Below are 15843 nucleotides of genomic sequence, written 5' to 3'. Positions count from 1 at the left end.
AATTTCACATGTATTTTGGACTTTGGTACTTTCGCCAACACTTATTATTGGTAGTATTTATACGGAGTCGGATATATTTTGGCATGCCTGCGAATATTGTTATAGCACCCATGTGGACGGTGTATTTGAAATTGATAAATTAAATACATATAAGAATAAATAAAGAATAATGTTTAGTAATAAAATAAATAATAATACGTGTTATATCCCATATCTGGTAAGAAATTGTACAATAAAAATTAATATTTATGTTGCCATGTTGGTGTGTTTTATCACTATTATCTACTATGTATTAGTAGTGGTTGCTGTCGAGTGGAATGAAACTTAAATCATGAAATTATTTCACAAAACGTCGTAAAATTAAATAGTACCCGGTACCTATACTTATAATAATTAATTTATTAAAACTCACTATTAACAAATTAACAAATCTCCGTGATAGCATTATTTGGTTTGCAAATCAAGTTGAATCGTTTTTATACATTTTTTACCATCTCTACTAGGTATTTAAAGTCTTGTCTCAAGTGTCAATTTAGTACTCATCTGCGTGGCATATATATTGAAAACCACAGCTACTATTGGCTCAACTAGATTGATATAAAGGATACTATTATCAAAATAAAGTGAATAAAGTGAGAGACATGATTTTTTTCACATTTAATTATCTGAAAACTTCGATTGATGGGTATACCTATGTTGTCAGCAGTTCCATTTTTTTCTTTCGAAACAGCATGCGTGTTTTAATAAATTGTGTAATACCATTGAGAAATATTTCAATAATTTTTCACTGGTGAGAAATTTGAGATAATGATATACTTACATCCTTACATCAGTATCCTGCAGCCAAAACTGAAGAACTCGAGACAGTGAGTGATACGAATGTTACATTTTGTAATATTATTATCTAAATATATAAAAATGATTATTATAATTTTTTTTTTTTTATCAAATTGAAATTAATCTTCATTGTGGATAAAATAAAAGCAATACTTAATAAAATAAATATACTAATATATTTTAGATTTATTTCTTTCATGATGATGTATTATGTTACATTGTTACATACAAAAGTTGACTGTTCGTATTTATTTTAGTGATAATTCGGAGACACCGATACTATGGAAATTCTATCACGTTAGTCAATAATATCAATATAGGAACCAATTTTGTCTGGAACCATTAGACTGAAACATTAATTACCAATTTTATATATACAAATTATATAATAACCTATTGATCCTATATTATATAGGTAGACATTTAAGTATAAAACTGAATTAGTTTAATAATTTAGTTATTCAAATTATTATTAATATATTTATTTTTAATAAATTAAAAAGTTTATATTTTTTAACTGAAACATTCTTTTTTTTTTAGGACAATTTGAATAAATTATAAACCCTAAAATATATAATATGATAAAAATAGTGAGCAAGAACAAATAATAATTAAATTACAAAGTAACAAATACTGTTCCTAGTCATGGTAATTTTTTAATTAAATTATTTCGTTAAACACATTATTCATCCGTTTATTTAGGTACCATACGTTTTCAAATGCGATTAATATGATTTATTATTAATTTGAAATTTTAATAGGAAATTAAAATAATTTTTTTCAATGTTAACATCACGATTAGTAATATTATTTATATTTTTATCTAGAATGAACTCATTAGGTTATATATACGGTATAGACACCTCTATACATATTATTGAAAATATACTTTAAGTTTTATTTATCACCATTTACCATCGGTATTTGTAAAAATGATAATAATGCGGGGAAAAAAACCTTTTTTCCTTATTATTATTATTATTATTATTATTTTTTTTTTTAAAGAAAGGAAATTAAGTGAACCAAGATAATTCTAAAACCTACTGACTACTTCAATATATTATTGAGAATTTTATAAAAAGTAAAAACATAATATTTCAATCGACAAAAAGTATATAATTAAGTAAATTGATGAGCCACATGCAAAAATGATGTCATAGTGAACTTCATGAAATTTTTTAATAAAATCAAATACCATTATGACAAAAGACAATCACTATGGTCAATACTGTCGTGTTCTCGTGTTATAGATTTTATTTTTTACTTAAAAAAAAAATGATATTATAAATTATAATACATACATATTATAATTTTTTCCCTGACGCTGCAACCTATACAAAATACTTATTAATGCTATTAATATTCATATTTTTTTTCGTTTATTCTTTTAGGCACTGTGTTTTACTTTATAGTTTTTGAGGTAGTAGACGTACCTATATGTATAAGAGGTGGTACATATATTTGACTAAAACTTATACGTCTGTATGCATACATATGTCCAACTATATCCGTCTGGAAACATTGCTTCGAGGCACCATGTAGCTAAAAATAATAAAGCTCGAACCCCATCAAAACTTCCAACGTTGTTTAGTCGGCCAGCTGCTTATTTCAACCCTCGTATTATATATATTTATGTTCGTATACTGTATATATACTATACATTATTTTCCCGTCACTCGCCCGTTTTTCCAGAGTGGTCCCAAAATTATGCGAAGGGGGCGTATATTGTTTGCATTTTTTCCCCAACGTTACGATAGAAATATTATTATTAATACTGGAATGAGAAACGAATACGCATTTCCTCAAGATAATATCACAAAATTAAAATTCATAATTATATTATAATAATTAATATTTTAATATTAATACTCAATCCATTTGGTTAATTAGTCTACGTAATCTGTAAAAAGGCGTAGACTTGTACATAAATCATGCATTTCGTATGTTAATAAAATTCAATATTTTCATAATAATCGTAGGTATTTCACTACTTATTGCATTTTTTTCAAACCTGATAGTTCATATTTTCATAGTCATATTACAATTATTTGCATGTCATTAAAACAGCCAAGTAATTTTAATGTATAGACTTTTTTTTTATTCAATAAAGCTTAATATGTTTCAATAGATGAAATTTATTTTTATTTTTAGAAATTCTTTAGTCAAAGGAAAATATTAATTATCTCGTAATTTTGTTGACAATCATGGATATTATTAAATGTGATCATCTCATATTTTGTCCTTGATAACTTTAAATTTTTTATTTAACAGTCGTTATTGCAACCGCCTCGTCAATTTGCTTAGATTTAGTGATTGACATATGTGTTTTACTATACATGAAATGTTTAATGCTACTTTTAAGTAGTATTTTAATTAATTGGTTAGATCTGTTGAAAATTTTGTATAGGGAACCACGAGTTCAAAATGTACAATAGATATGTAATTATATATTGTTTTAAATTTTGGAGACTAGAGTAAACTACGTAATGAGATAAAACTAAACATAGGTTTTTCTAAATTTAAGAATTTTAAATTTTTCATACACAGTAATATTTATATTTTTTTATAGTCATTGTATGTATGTGAAAATTCCTCTTCTCAAGAGTTACCTTCTTTAAAAATTACTCTGTATTCTGCATAACAAATTAGTTTACCAATAATCCTCAAATCATTTATTTGATTTATTTGTAAATTAAAGAGCGTGCGACATAATGTAATCTCCTGAGAAAAAACTGCTTAATAAAAGTGTTTTGAGAATTATTTATTTTATCATTATGTTTTCTATTCGATAAATAAAAACATATAATAACGTATAATATGGTCCTTTAATGCCGAATTTATTAACACTTTGTTTTAATATAGTATGTTAAATAGTATCAATTGCCTTTGATAAATCTAAATAAACAGTCATATGAATATTTTTTTTAACTAAACATTAATTATGAATGTAGCTTAATACTGCCGAACCTAGAATGGATGTACGAGTATAGTGTCATAGTGTCTAAAAATAAAATTAAAATAAAGCTTGTATTTTATACATTTAATTAGATTTTTGTTATATATTATAATATTATTTATATATACGAAAAATAAAAAATAAAAACACTATTGAATATTACATTATTGTACATGATTTTAGACATCACGTAATATTGGAGAAATACGTGTAGGTACAATTTCATGAATTAATTATATTTATTGCTAATTATATATGATATGCGTACATAGTAATTTCACTAAACATTTTAAACACGTCAAACAGAATGGCCACCTGATTCGCGTGAATAAAAATATCAACAAAAACGTTAACGAACGTTAACGGGAAAACAAATAAAGGGGATCCCAACAATTTGAAGGGGCTTTTAGTGTGTACGTGATTTCCAGTTGGGTAGGTCGTACTGATCAATAGGAAGATGTAGTAGCAGTAGTAGTAATAGTATACTCCCTTATAGACTATAAAATAAAACAAGTAATATCCTAATCCAAAATTTAGGCTAAAACCGAAAAATCATGATTGAACCTATATAATGTATAACAATTGCTCATCAGTCATCACCGCGTAGAGTATAGATCCTTCTTAAATAAAAATAGGTGTATAAGTCTTGTAAATAGTTGTAATGTTTTACTAACGGGGTGTGTATACGGTTTTATCTCCATGAGGCCAAGTCTGTATTAAGGGTGTGGCAAGTTCATTAAGACTATATCAAAATTATCTAAAATTTGGGTGATAAGCCCGTGAGGATAGTGCGTGCCACACACGGGATTGGAGTAAGTATTAGTATTTTTGTTGGCGTTTTAATTTGTTACCGATTACAAAATATGATTTTAAAAAAATTATTCATATACTTTAGAAACCAAACATTATTATAATACTTTGTAGGTAGTGATTTTTCGACTTAAATTCTCGTAAAATCATAAATTATAATAAAAAATGTAAACATTTGTTTTCTTGTTTCTTAAGATAACTAATTTATGTAAATATTTTAAATTTGAACCATTAATTTCTCAGTATTCAAATAGTTGAGTAAGTTATAAAGTTTATATAAAGCATGTTTGTATAATTAAGAGTATATGGGAAGGACTGTAGGAGGATAGAAACCACGGCGAGATAGCTTACTTTATATATTGTATAGTAACTGGTTAATAAATAATTAGTGTAAGTTACTGTGTATACATTATGTAATTAAATAAAATATAGCCAATGTAGATCTCGAAAAATCACTAGATACCGTATTCGAAACAACCTCGACTTCATTTTCTAGTTTTTCAATATCCCAGTAAATATATCATACGCATTTTTACTTACAGCTGTAACGAGTAAATATCAAAGTACCTATTTTTTCATTAAAAAAATATATTTAATTTGTAGGTATATAACAATTGTTTAACTAATACGACTTAGCAATCTATTTTTATGTATCGAGTTAGGAACTCTAGTAAGAATATTCCAGTTGCAACTTTGTTTATAGATCGTCAAATCTGAGGGTGTTAATGCAACATTTGTGAATTACTGATAGTCATAACCAACAGACAGAAAGCTATAATTATAACGTATTAGGACAGAAACCACACGAGTGATCCGCGCATCACAGCCACGCATGTAATAGTATACCACTACTGTAGAGATAAAATACACATTGTTGTTCGACGTATGTACGGGATAGTGGTAAGTACTGATAGTTTGATTTCAGAGGTGCCTTTGTGTAGACAATTTCACTTCGACGGGAGCTGCCCTAGGTTTGTAACGCGGGGCTTTTTGTTTGGTGGTAGGTAGGGCGTAAGTATAATCTGGCCATTATCACGAGTAAGCTTGTTAGTTACAGTATCTACTGAAGTCGGTAGACTAAATTCGAGTAATGTCCCAGTGACTGTATTTGGTTCATATATAATGTGGGATTGGTTGATTATTCGGAGAGTTTCCCATATACATTTGGAAATTCGCCAGTTTTAACACTACATAGAAATTTAGAAATCTATATTAATATTTAACCACTATTATTATTTAGAGTACCAACTGTAATTAAAATGTATATAAAATGTTTGATAATGGCCAATTAATCGTGGCTTATTTTCTGAAAAAAAAAATACAATTTTTTTTCGAAATCATCTACTTTGAACAATTATTTCTGTTTCAAAGGTGTGAATTGAAAATTAATTTATTGGCCCCTGTTTGTCATAGATTTTAAATAATATAAATTAAGTATTGCAAAATGATAACTCTTTGATATTAATAAATGTATAAATTATTTGCATAGTAATACCATGATATGAACTTATTACACGTTATACGTAGTACGTACATACAAATATAAGTAGATATTTGCTTTTACCAAAATACCGCAGCATAGCAAATAACGTTGCCTATATATATTATGACATATTGACATTATAAAATGTTATATTACGTGGTTTATTGATATTAGAACACGATGCAAGTTACATAATGATGTTTAAACAGAATCAAATATAAATAAACCGTTTTGATTGTTTATGTATGCAATATAGTTTACCCAACTATAATTAAATATAAATTAAAAGCTCATACTTATGTAAAATGTATGTATATAGTAGTCAGTAGGATACTGCAATTTCGTTTTGAATCATTTTTCTTTTGAACCTCAAAACGCCTAAATTATGTATAACTGCTGTCTGCTGATAGAAACAAGTTCACGCAGTATTTCATTAATTTAATTATTGCATTTTACCGTGTTATAAAGTAAGCGGTAGTAACCAGCCGAATAATTTAATATTATTATTTTGCGTTAGTAAAAATTTCAATAAATAGTTGTAAAATATTATTTAATACTGTTTTGACTTTTAATTTTCCGCCAAATAAAACAAATTTTCACCTATAGTTGGCACGTTAGAAACACTAACAAATAATAAATATGACATGGACATTAGGCATATGTATAATATCAAGAAATGTATGTTTTTTTTAGTTTTTATACACATACATTGATTGAATAAAAGATATATTTTTGAGTGAATTAGCTGAACTGGGTAGGAAATGTTGTTGAATTTATCGACTTATAGAATGTACATAAAAAAAATCCTATATTTTGCATTTAAAATTGTATTGTGCAAAATTAATTACCTTTCAACTTTCTTTGATTAAATATAATAACCTGTTGTGTAGCTGCTTGTTTTTATTTTCCTTATAGAATAGATTTGAAAAATTTAAGTTGTAAACCTTTTTTTTTCAGTTTTTAAAGTTTTTGTTTAGGTAATTATTAACACAAAGGTATGAAGTAAAACGACGGTTCGCGAAGAAATAGTTTTAATTTTATAAATTATGTATTTAAGACCCGAGAGCTTGAAAATAATAGCAGGTTTAAGATCATCTACTATTGTACGAGCAAGTCTTAAGTATATAAAAGCTTACATTTTATCCAACAAAGCTTTTCAATTTATTTTCTATTTCTGCGGCTGTCTCCACTTGCTTTACCTGTCAGGCCAGTCTAAAACGATTAAGGTAGGTATCGTGAATCGTGATCTACTTGAAAATCCAATCCAATAAAAAATAAATATTCCATTTTTGGGGTTATCTATGTCACTAAATAATCTCTCTCCTTCCATCCCATTATTTATTTTCTTGTACCTTTCTACATTGTATCCTGTATAATATAATATTACGATGTTCGTATAACTATTATCGTAGTTATGTTGTTGGTTTCACACTGTGAGTGTTTACGTTAATACTATTGTAAATAAAGATACAAATAAACAATACATTCTATAATGTTAATTTTTATTATTAATGAATACTAATTTAAAATTTTACTTTTTAACTCTTAAAAAGTTCGTTTTTTTAAAAAATAAAATAGTAGATGAGTTATGAATTATAATAATAAAAGAAAAATTATAAAGGCATCCAAATATATAAATTATTATATTATTATGTGAATCACGAAATGGTTTAAATGTTTAATTTTAATATTTATGCACAGCGGTATTCAGGTGATTATACCATCCGATCACATTCATTTTTATAAAATTAAATTATTCGCTTAATTTCGAAAAGTAAATTAATGTGTAAATCATGTTTGTTATATTTTATTTCTCATATTTTTTTTTCGGTTGCTTGGATCAGTGAAACAAGGCGATGCACTGGTTTGATATGACTGGTATGTCAAGTTCCTGACGATAAACAATAATTCATAAAATATTAAAAAGTTATTATTATTTCACTATTAAACTTATAATTTTAGTTTATTTGATGGGCCTAATCTTGGATATAATTCCTTATTCTGAATTACTTATTGTTTTATCATCGAGTTCTTTCCATCGCTTTAAATAATTTAAGTGAATATCTTAGTAAAACACTAAAATGTACCTTTATGACGAATCATGAATAGGTAGATAAATTTAAGCTCTATAGTCCATAAACATTTTACAGAAGACAATTATTTTTCAAATTTAAATTTAACTTCGTTTTGACTTTTTGAAAATAACTATACAATTTGTTGCATGAAAAACTTAATTCAAGAGATATATGATTCAATTTATTTTATTATTTTCAATCACTGTTTGTCATTTTATATTGTTCAACTTTTATTCAATCGAACATATTTTACATTTATTTTCATAATATTACACAACACATTATTAGACACATAATTAGATGCACAAACCACGTATAGGTACACGATTGATGCTTTACTGCAGTTCACTTTTTTTTAATTGTCATTCTAAACTTTCCGTCTCACTAAATCTACCTCTATAAACTTCAAATAGTTTTAAATATATTAACTGTACTGTTTATTGCAGATAACTAACGTTCTTAGAACAATTTTCCTTTTGAATATTTTAAATTAAAATTATATTGTTTCAACGAAATAACTTTTACACGGTGAACGGCCAACAGAATAACAATAAGTTAAGCACAAATGTCAAGACTGTTGAACCTAACTCAAATTTTGAAATATGTATTGATGTGGACAAACACGGTGAGATATACTATAAATATATATACATAGTAAACATGTATATAATATATATGGCGTGGCCGTTTTATCGCGACCATGCAATAACCAGGCTTTGAATGATTTTATTATATTTTTGTTTAACCTTTTAGAAGTATAATATTTTAACGATGAGAGTTAGGTAATATAAAAAAAAAATATCCTGAGATTATAGGTATGAGTATATATTTTTAACAAAACATTGCATCATATTATGTAGCAAGTGTTTATTTTGGAACACAACCATCTGCTTACTTTAAATATACACTCTTCACTCCTGAAATAATTTTACACATGGTACCTAACTATTTGAATACATAATAGAAATTATTGATAATTCAACTTCTGAAATATTGACAAAAATTAATCATGTTAATTGGTCAATTTTCATTAAAATTTTCGAAATGTGCAAATAAAATTAAATAACAAAAAATACTCTCTTTAATATTTCACTAAAACCACAGGGGTAAAACGGTATATACATGAAAATATGCATTTATATCCAGTTTACCTTATCCAGTCTTTATTTTTTTTTTATTCTTAGAAAAAACAACAACAATAATTTATTTAAACATAAACAGACTATTACCCAAATGACAAGAATTTAGATACAAGATACTATAGCTACATCAATTTTTACTTTTAGATACAATGAATATTTTCTCAAATAATGATTATACTATAATTACAATTATAATATACATAAGAACATCAAAATATTATTCGTATTAAAAAACGTATAATTTAATCGACTGTGATGTCAAATGTTAGCTTTAGTTTAAATTAAATTAAAAACATAAACATACATCTATTATCTACATATTTCTGAAATTACTTAAAATACACATGATTATTATTATTTAACAAAAGTCAACAGTATTAATAATTACGTTTATTTTGGTTTTCTTTTATAAGATTCAAATTTATCAAAAATATTTTTTTGTATTCTGAAATTGATAAAAAAAAAATTATAATATAATTGTATATCTATAATAAAAATTAAAAGTAAAGGTAAAAATGTATATTAATTATCAGAATATGACGCTGGAAATTCAAAGTGGACTTAATAGATCCATGCATATATTTATCATTTTAACACGTCATGCAAATAGTTTTCAAATTACTTATTTCAACATTCTTAAAATATTTTCATCTATATAATGGCTGGAATTTCTGATGGAAGGGTTTGAGATTCAGACATCTTATTAAATGTACAAAACAAATAATTACCATATAAACTGGTAATAAAATACGACGTATGTTATAGATAATTAGGTGAACAACGAGAGCGTTTTTATATTTCTTAGTTCTTTGGTACCCAAATACCCAATATATAATATAATTGCTATAAAAAATAAATGTATACTAGCATCATTGATATTTAATATATTATCATTATTATTTTTATTATTTATTTTATAAAGCGTTAACTTAGACACCTAAATATTTTACCTACACCGATTTATATGTTAACCACCGTGGTTTCTCCAGTAGTAGAAATCTTTACTGTATACACACTTGTACCTTTTAAAACTTTTATTATTATCTTAAGTTAAGGGCGTGAAGGCATTCTCGAATCTCGAATTTAATTCTTATTTTAATCAACAATGGCGTGGGCCGTACATATTTTGTAAGTCCATAATAAACCATGCCGGCTGTCTGCCAGATTATAGTTTTAAATTACATTTGCTACGTTCGTAAATAACATTTACAACATGCATTTTTCCACTGGTTACCTGAGTGACATTAAACTTTAATTAAAACAATTCAAATTATATCGAATTAAATTAAATCCAACATTCCAACCGACAAGCGTTCAAAATAATGATTTAATTGTACGCCAGTGTTCGCTTATACTTAAATAGACTTATAAGTAAAGATAAATTTGGATTATTAACCACGATAATGTATTAGTATATTTGGTAAAATACAATATTTACTGGATATATAATATAAAAAAGGCGCGTATAACTGGAGACAAAACAAAAAGTTATTGGTAATACGATACAGGAATGTGACATCTTATCAAAACAAATATACCGTGTTGGTTAGTGTGTTTAAGTTTTTCGCTGTCAAAAATAGTAAAATCTGTTTGTCATAAGTTTCGCTAAAACAACCGTAAAATAACAAATTAAATACTCTTTTCGCCATCTAATATACAAGTTTGTATGTCCATTCAAAATTATTTGAAAATTAAATTATATTAGTTGGGTACTTTTATCTACTTAGTGCCGCCCTGTACTTAGTATTTATGAAACTACAAGGCTAGTAGAATTATATCGGATCCTAAAAATCTTAAAATCCGTAAAATAAATTATAAACTATAAAGTTTGCATATAGCTCGAATGGTATTGAATCAACTGTAATCCGAATGAAAATATTACATGGTTAATAATTGTGTTATGAGACTAACAGGATACAAATAAAGTTAATTAATAACTAGTCAATAATTCAATATTAATAAACTTGCATTAGTTTTAAACAACATTGACATATAATGCTGAAGTTGAATAACACGAATACTATGGGTGGGTAAATTAAAACTCACGAACAAACATTTTTTTGAAATTTCGAAATAGATTGAACCAAATAAACCAGAAATATCATACGTCGCTTAATGTCTTGTAATTGAATAATAACTTATTGTTAAAATTCGTGTAAATTAATTTGTTCTATGCTTGAATAAAGTTTTAATTTTCTATTTAAATCATATAATTATTCAAATATTTATCTTTGCACGGACGCGATATTAAATATTTGTAGATATTATTTTATGACCGTTATTAATTTTAAATTAATTTTTATTTAATCAAAATCTTCAATAAAATAGCTATTAGCTTTTTCCAGTTATTTACATTATGATTTATTAGTGATATCGAAGTTAATTTGAATTTGCATAGTTCCGTTTGCTGAAGACGTCAACTTGTATTTTTTTATTTCGTTTGTCTATTCGATTTGGGATCTTGGGTTTTTTTAATAACTAGTGGGATGTATGGTTTTATTATTTCGTAATTTAAGTATAGACATTTGACATTCTGTGAATAATATTTGATATGCTTATTTGTTATTTGGAATGTTAGTTGTAGTGGGTTATTTTTTAGTCATAAGGATACGATGGCTATATGAGTAATATATATATATTATTTAAAATACTTTAAAAAATGTATACAGTTTACTTCTATTCCATTGGAAATTCCTCATAAAGGAGTGGTGAAGTTTGTTAGGTTTAAAAAAGTTGAAACTAAAACTTTGGTGAGTCTTAAGACCAATGACATGATTTTTTTTATTTCAAGAACAGCTGTATTAATTTATATAAGTTCAATTTTTTAGTAAATCAATAACAATTTTAATTATTTTATTTTATTAAATTGAAAAAATGTTCGTCATTATATATTTTATTGTTTTCTACACATTCAAAATACCATTAGAATTTATCTATGGTAATAGAAATTACCATAGACATTTTAATCAATTTATTCACATTTTTATATATAAAATAAATTACTAATTCTATTATATATATGGTTTAACCCACTGTATAAATGAGAGCAATGTAAATAATATATTGGTAATTATCAGGATTTTTGATGCACTAAAAATGTGTTAAATATGCTCTAAAAATTTCATAATACCGGAAAATACTGTATAAAAATGTTTATATTAAAGAAAATTTTGAAATTAATAATTAAAAATTGTATACAAAAAAATGATTTATTTATATGCTTAATCTTCCCGTTGTTCTTTGCCACCAGAAAAAAAGGGAAATTTTATTAATATTAAACACAGTATGTTATATTATATTCTTTGAGCTATAAACTATTAAATTATTTACCTTTAAAATAAGAATTACATTGCAATCGTTGGACAATAATTTCTTTATATTTTCGAACTTCAATAATCTTCTATTGGGTATCAATACATTTTTGTGCACATAACACTTTACAACTGTGGACGTGTTGGGTATATTTGAAGTATACCATGTCGCTACTCATTAAGTCTGCTGATATATTTAAATTACTACCATATTCTTTTCCAATTAATTTTTTTTATGTATAATTACTAATTATAATAACCCTATCGCTCTCAACTGTATATATGCCGAGTCGTCGTTTTTCAGGTAAAAACTTTTGTGTGACAATTCATTTATAATTTGTTTGATTGGATGATAGAATATTACAAAAAAAGTGTGAAAAAAAAATATAGTTAAGTTAACTTTACATTTACCATTATCATAACATTCATAACTATATTATATTATTATTAAATTAATCATAGTTCATAAAAAAAAAAATTATTTGATTATGTTTTATTATTCATAATATATTTACCATTATCATTGGTCATTAATTATAACTATTATTATAAAATGATTACTTCTTTTTGTGTGAAATGTTTTGTAACAGTAGTTGTTTGTTTGTTTCGTTATCGGCTCCTTGAAATAACACTCGAATTCGGACTTCTATACGATTTGGTTCATTTTTAGATTTTTCTCCAAGCTCAATCAGTTCTTTTTTTGCAATGTCATTACTTATTTTTTGTCATATTTTATTTTTTCTCTATATCGTATTTATCTTATTTATCCGTGGATGAATTGAGATAACAAAGTTATCTCAAGTAAGTTGATTTATTTAAAGCATTCCGAGTGATATGTTTTATATTCAAAAATATAAAAAACTATACCTATATAACCGACTTTTAATAATAAATAATAAATAAATTTTTATGAACTATGGTTTTAACGAAATAGTTTGGTGAACAATGGTAAATGTATAATTGACAATAATCTTTTTCTTGGATTTTTTTACCGTTTGCCGTTTGAAAAACGCCCCATGAACAAATTTTGAAAACCGCGCACTTAATTTTATCGAACTACTCATATAATCATAACTTGAATACGCTTGTGTTACAAAATCATATCGTGCGGGCGTCAATGAATCGGCGTCAGACGTAACTTCGCAGCTGAGCCGTCAGCTAAAAATAACAACAACAAACAACAACAACAGTAATAACGACGGCATGATATAACAGCTAACAGTAACAACAACAACAACAACAACAACAACAACAACAGTAATAATAATGGCATGCCAACAGCAATGGTCGCGATTAATCTGGAGATGGAGTGAGGAAACGCGCGTACGTGCATTGCGAGGGTGCAATTGACGGAGCCGTATAGCCGACCGTTGACATGGCACCTACCCCTAACGCATATACTCGTGGTAGGTGTATATACGAACGTAAATGCACCGTTGGCCGATCATGCCTGCTCCCTTTCAACCTCCTACCCGACCCTCGAAATGACCGAGACGATGTGTCAAATGTTTCAAAGTCCTTCAGTGATGAGTTTTTTTGGGGTGTGGGTAAACTAGAAGTTGTGAGGGTGCGAGGTTTCACGAAGGATGGACAGAAACGCTGCGGGCGATGTACTGTTTTCCTTGCGGCTGCGGGTTATTGATTGCCTCGCGTTCAACTACCCTCCTAGTTGCAGCACACCGCGACCGAATGGAAATACGTTCCGACCGAATACATTATTATTCTACTGCGCGGACCAAAGAATTATTCATCTCGTTTGGTCCACGTACGGTAAACTGGTTATAGGTAACACAGGGGACGTATATAAGGTCAGATTCCTACATGAGCTTTTTTTTTTTTTCTAACAAAATTTTACCAAGTTTTTTTTTATTATCAATTAGCTTACAGTTAATCAACGAAGCATCAGTCGATATTAAACATTTTAAAACATTGCATGTATCAATTAAATATGTACCTATGAAATCAGTAAAAATAAAAATAATTATATACGTTAATTTAATAACTTTATTAAATTGTATAAATATTATATTTTTATAATATTAGAATGAACTACCTACTTTGTATAAAATATAAATTACCAATTGTCTCAGAAATTATTCTTTTACTTGTATTAATATAATAATTATAAAATAATAATAACAAATATTTATACGACCAATGTATTTATATTAAATCTCAAAGTATACTCGATTATTAATTGTTCAATGTATTTTACATAAAACTGACTAAGAAATCTGATTTGTTTCACCTGTATCACCAATAGTAGATCTTTTTTAAGTGTTGAAAAGGACTAAAATGTTTGCAAAAAAAAAATTTTGCAACTATTATAATACTACTTAAGATATAGATAATAGATTTAGTAACCGATCTCATCGTTCATTTTGGTTTAACGGAAGCCACAATTACAGTACGGAAATTGACATGTAGTATATCAAATGTATTTGTAGTGCAGTAGAGAACATTTCAAAACTATTAATAATTTTAATCTCTACTAATAATCCTTTAAACCTAATAATTTTTATGAAAAATATATTATAATGATATTATAATGATATTGTAATATAGATAAATAAAAATACGATAAAAACACGAAAACACATCAATTGATCATCATTCTCCCCGAAACATGCTATGTATAAATTATGTGAATAACACACAAATAGAAGAGATCAATAAAGATGAATAAAAAAAGTTATAATTTTATACTAAACTCTTCTTATATTTTAAATAAACAGTTATAACTGGTTGACCCTATTATAAATTTGTAATTATTGGTCTACAAAATGTTTAAACTTTTATTGTTGCTGGCTTTAAATTATGTTTTATTACTGCCCGAGTATGAGTGTTTATGATTTTAATGATTTTTGTTTTTTTTTCGTGTCGTTTAGGGTAGTTTTTCAGAGTGTATTTGTTGTACTTTGTTCTGTGATTTTTTTTTTAGAATTATTGTAAAGCAAAGTTTTCAACTGAAAAATGAACACAATTTCCATAAATATATAATAAAATACTTCTATAATAATTAATAAAAAAATATCTTAAATCACTTCCAAATTTTGAAATGTATATTCTGACCTATTATGTTTTATTCTCAGTACTAATTCTATCATATTTCAAAGTTTAAAGCATTATTTTTATTAATTACATATTATATAGGTAAGCATTGGAATTGTTTATTATTATTGTATAATTGTATTTACTTCCCTTATAACATTTTAATGGTTTCCGTAAA

At 26.2% G+C, this 15843-nt stretch overlaps 1 protein-coding gene across 1 annotated transcript in view; it reads left to right on the top strand.

Moving 5' to 3' along the window:
- LOC132926500 (procathepsin L) overlaps positions 1 to 15843 on the top strand; it is a 40555-nt gene that overhangs the window by 13173 nt on the left and 11539 nt on the right. The gene's annotated exons all lie outside the window — the stretch shown is intronic.

This window comes from Rhopalosiphum padi, chromosome 3 (assembly GCF_020882245.1).
Source record: "Rhopalosiphum padi isolate XX-2018 chromosome 3, ASM2088224v1, whole genome shotgun sequence".
Taxonomy (NCBI): Eukaryota; Metazoa; Arthropoda; class Insecta; order Hemiptera; family Aphididae; genus Rhopalosiphum; species Rhopalosiphum padi.
The sequence above is the reverse complement of the archived record's forward strand: the minus strand, read 5'-3'. Positions and strand labels throughout refer to the sequence as shown.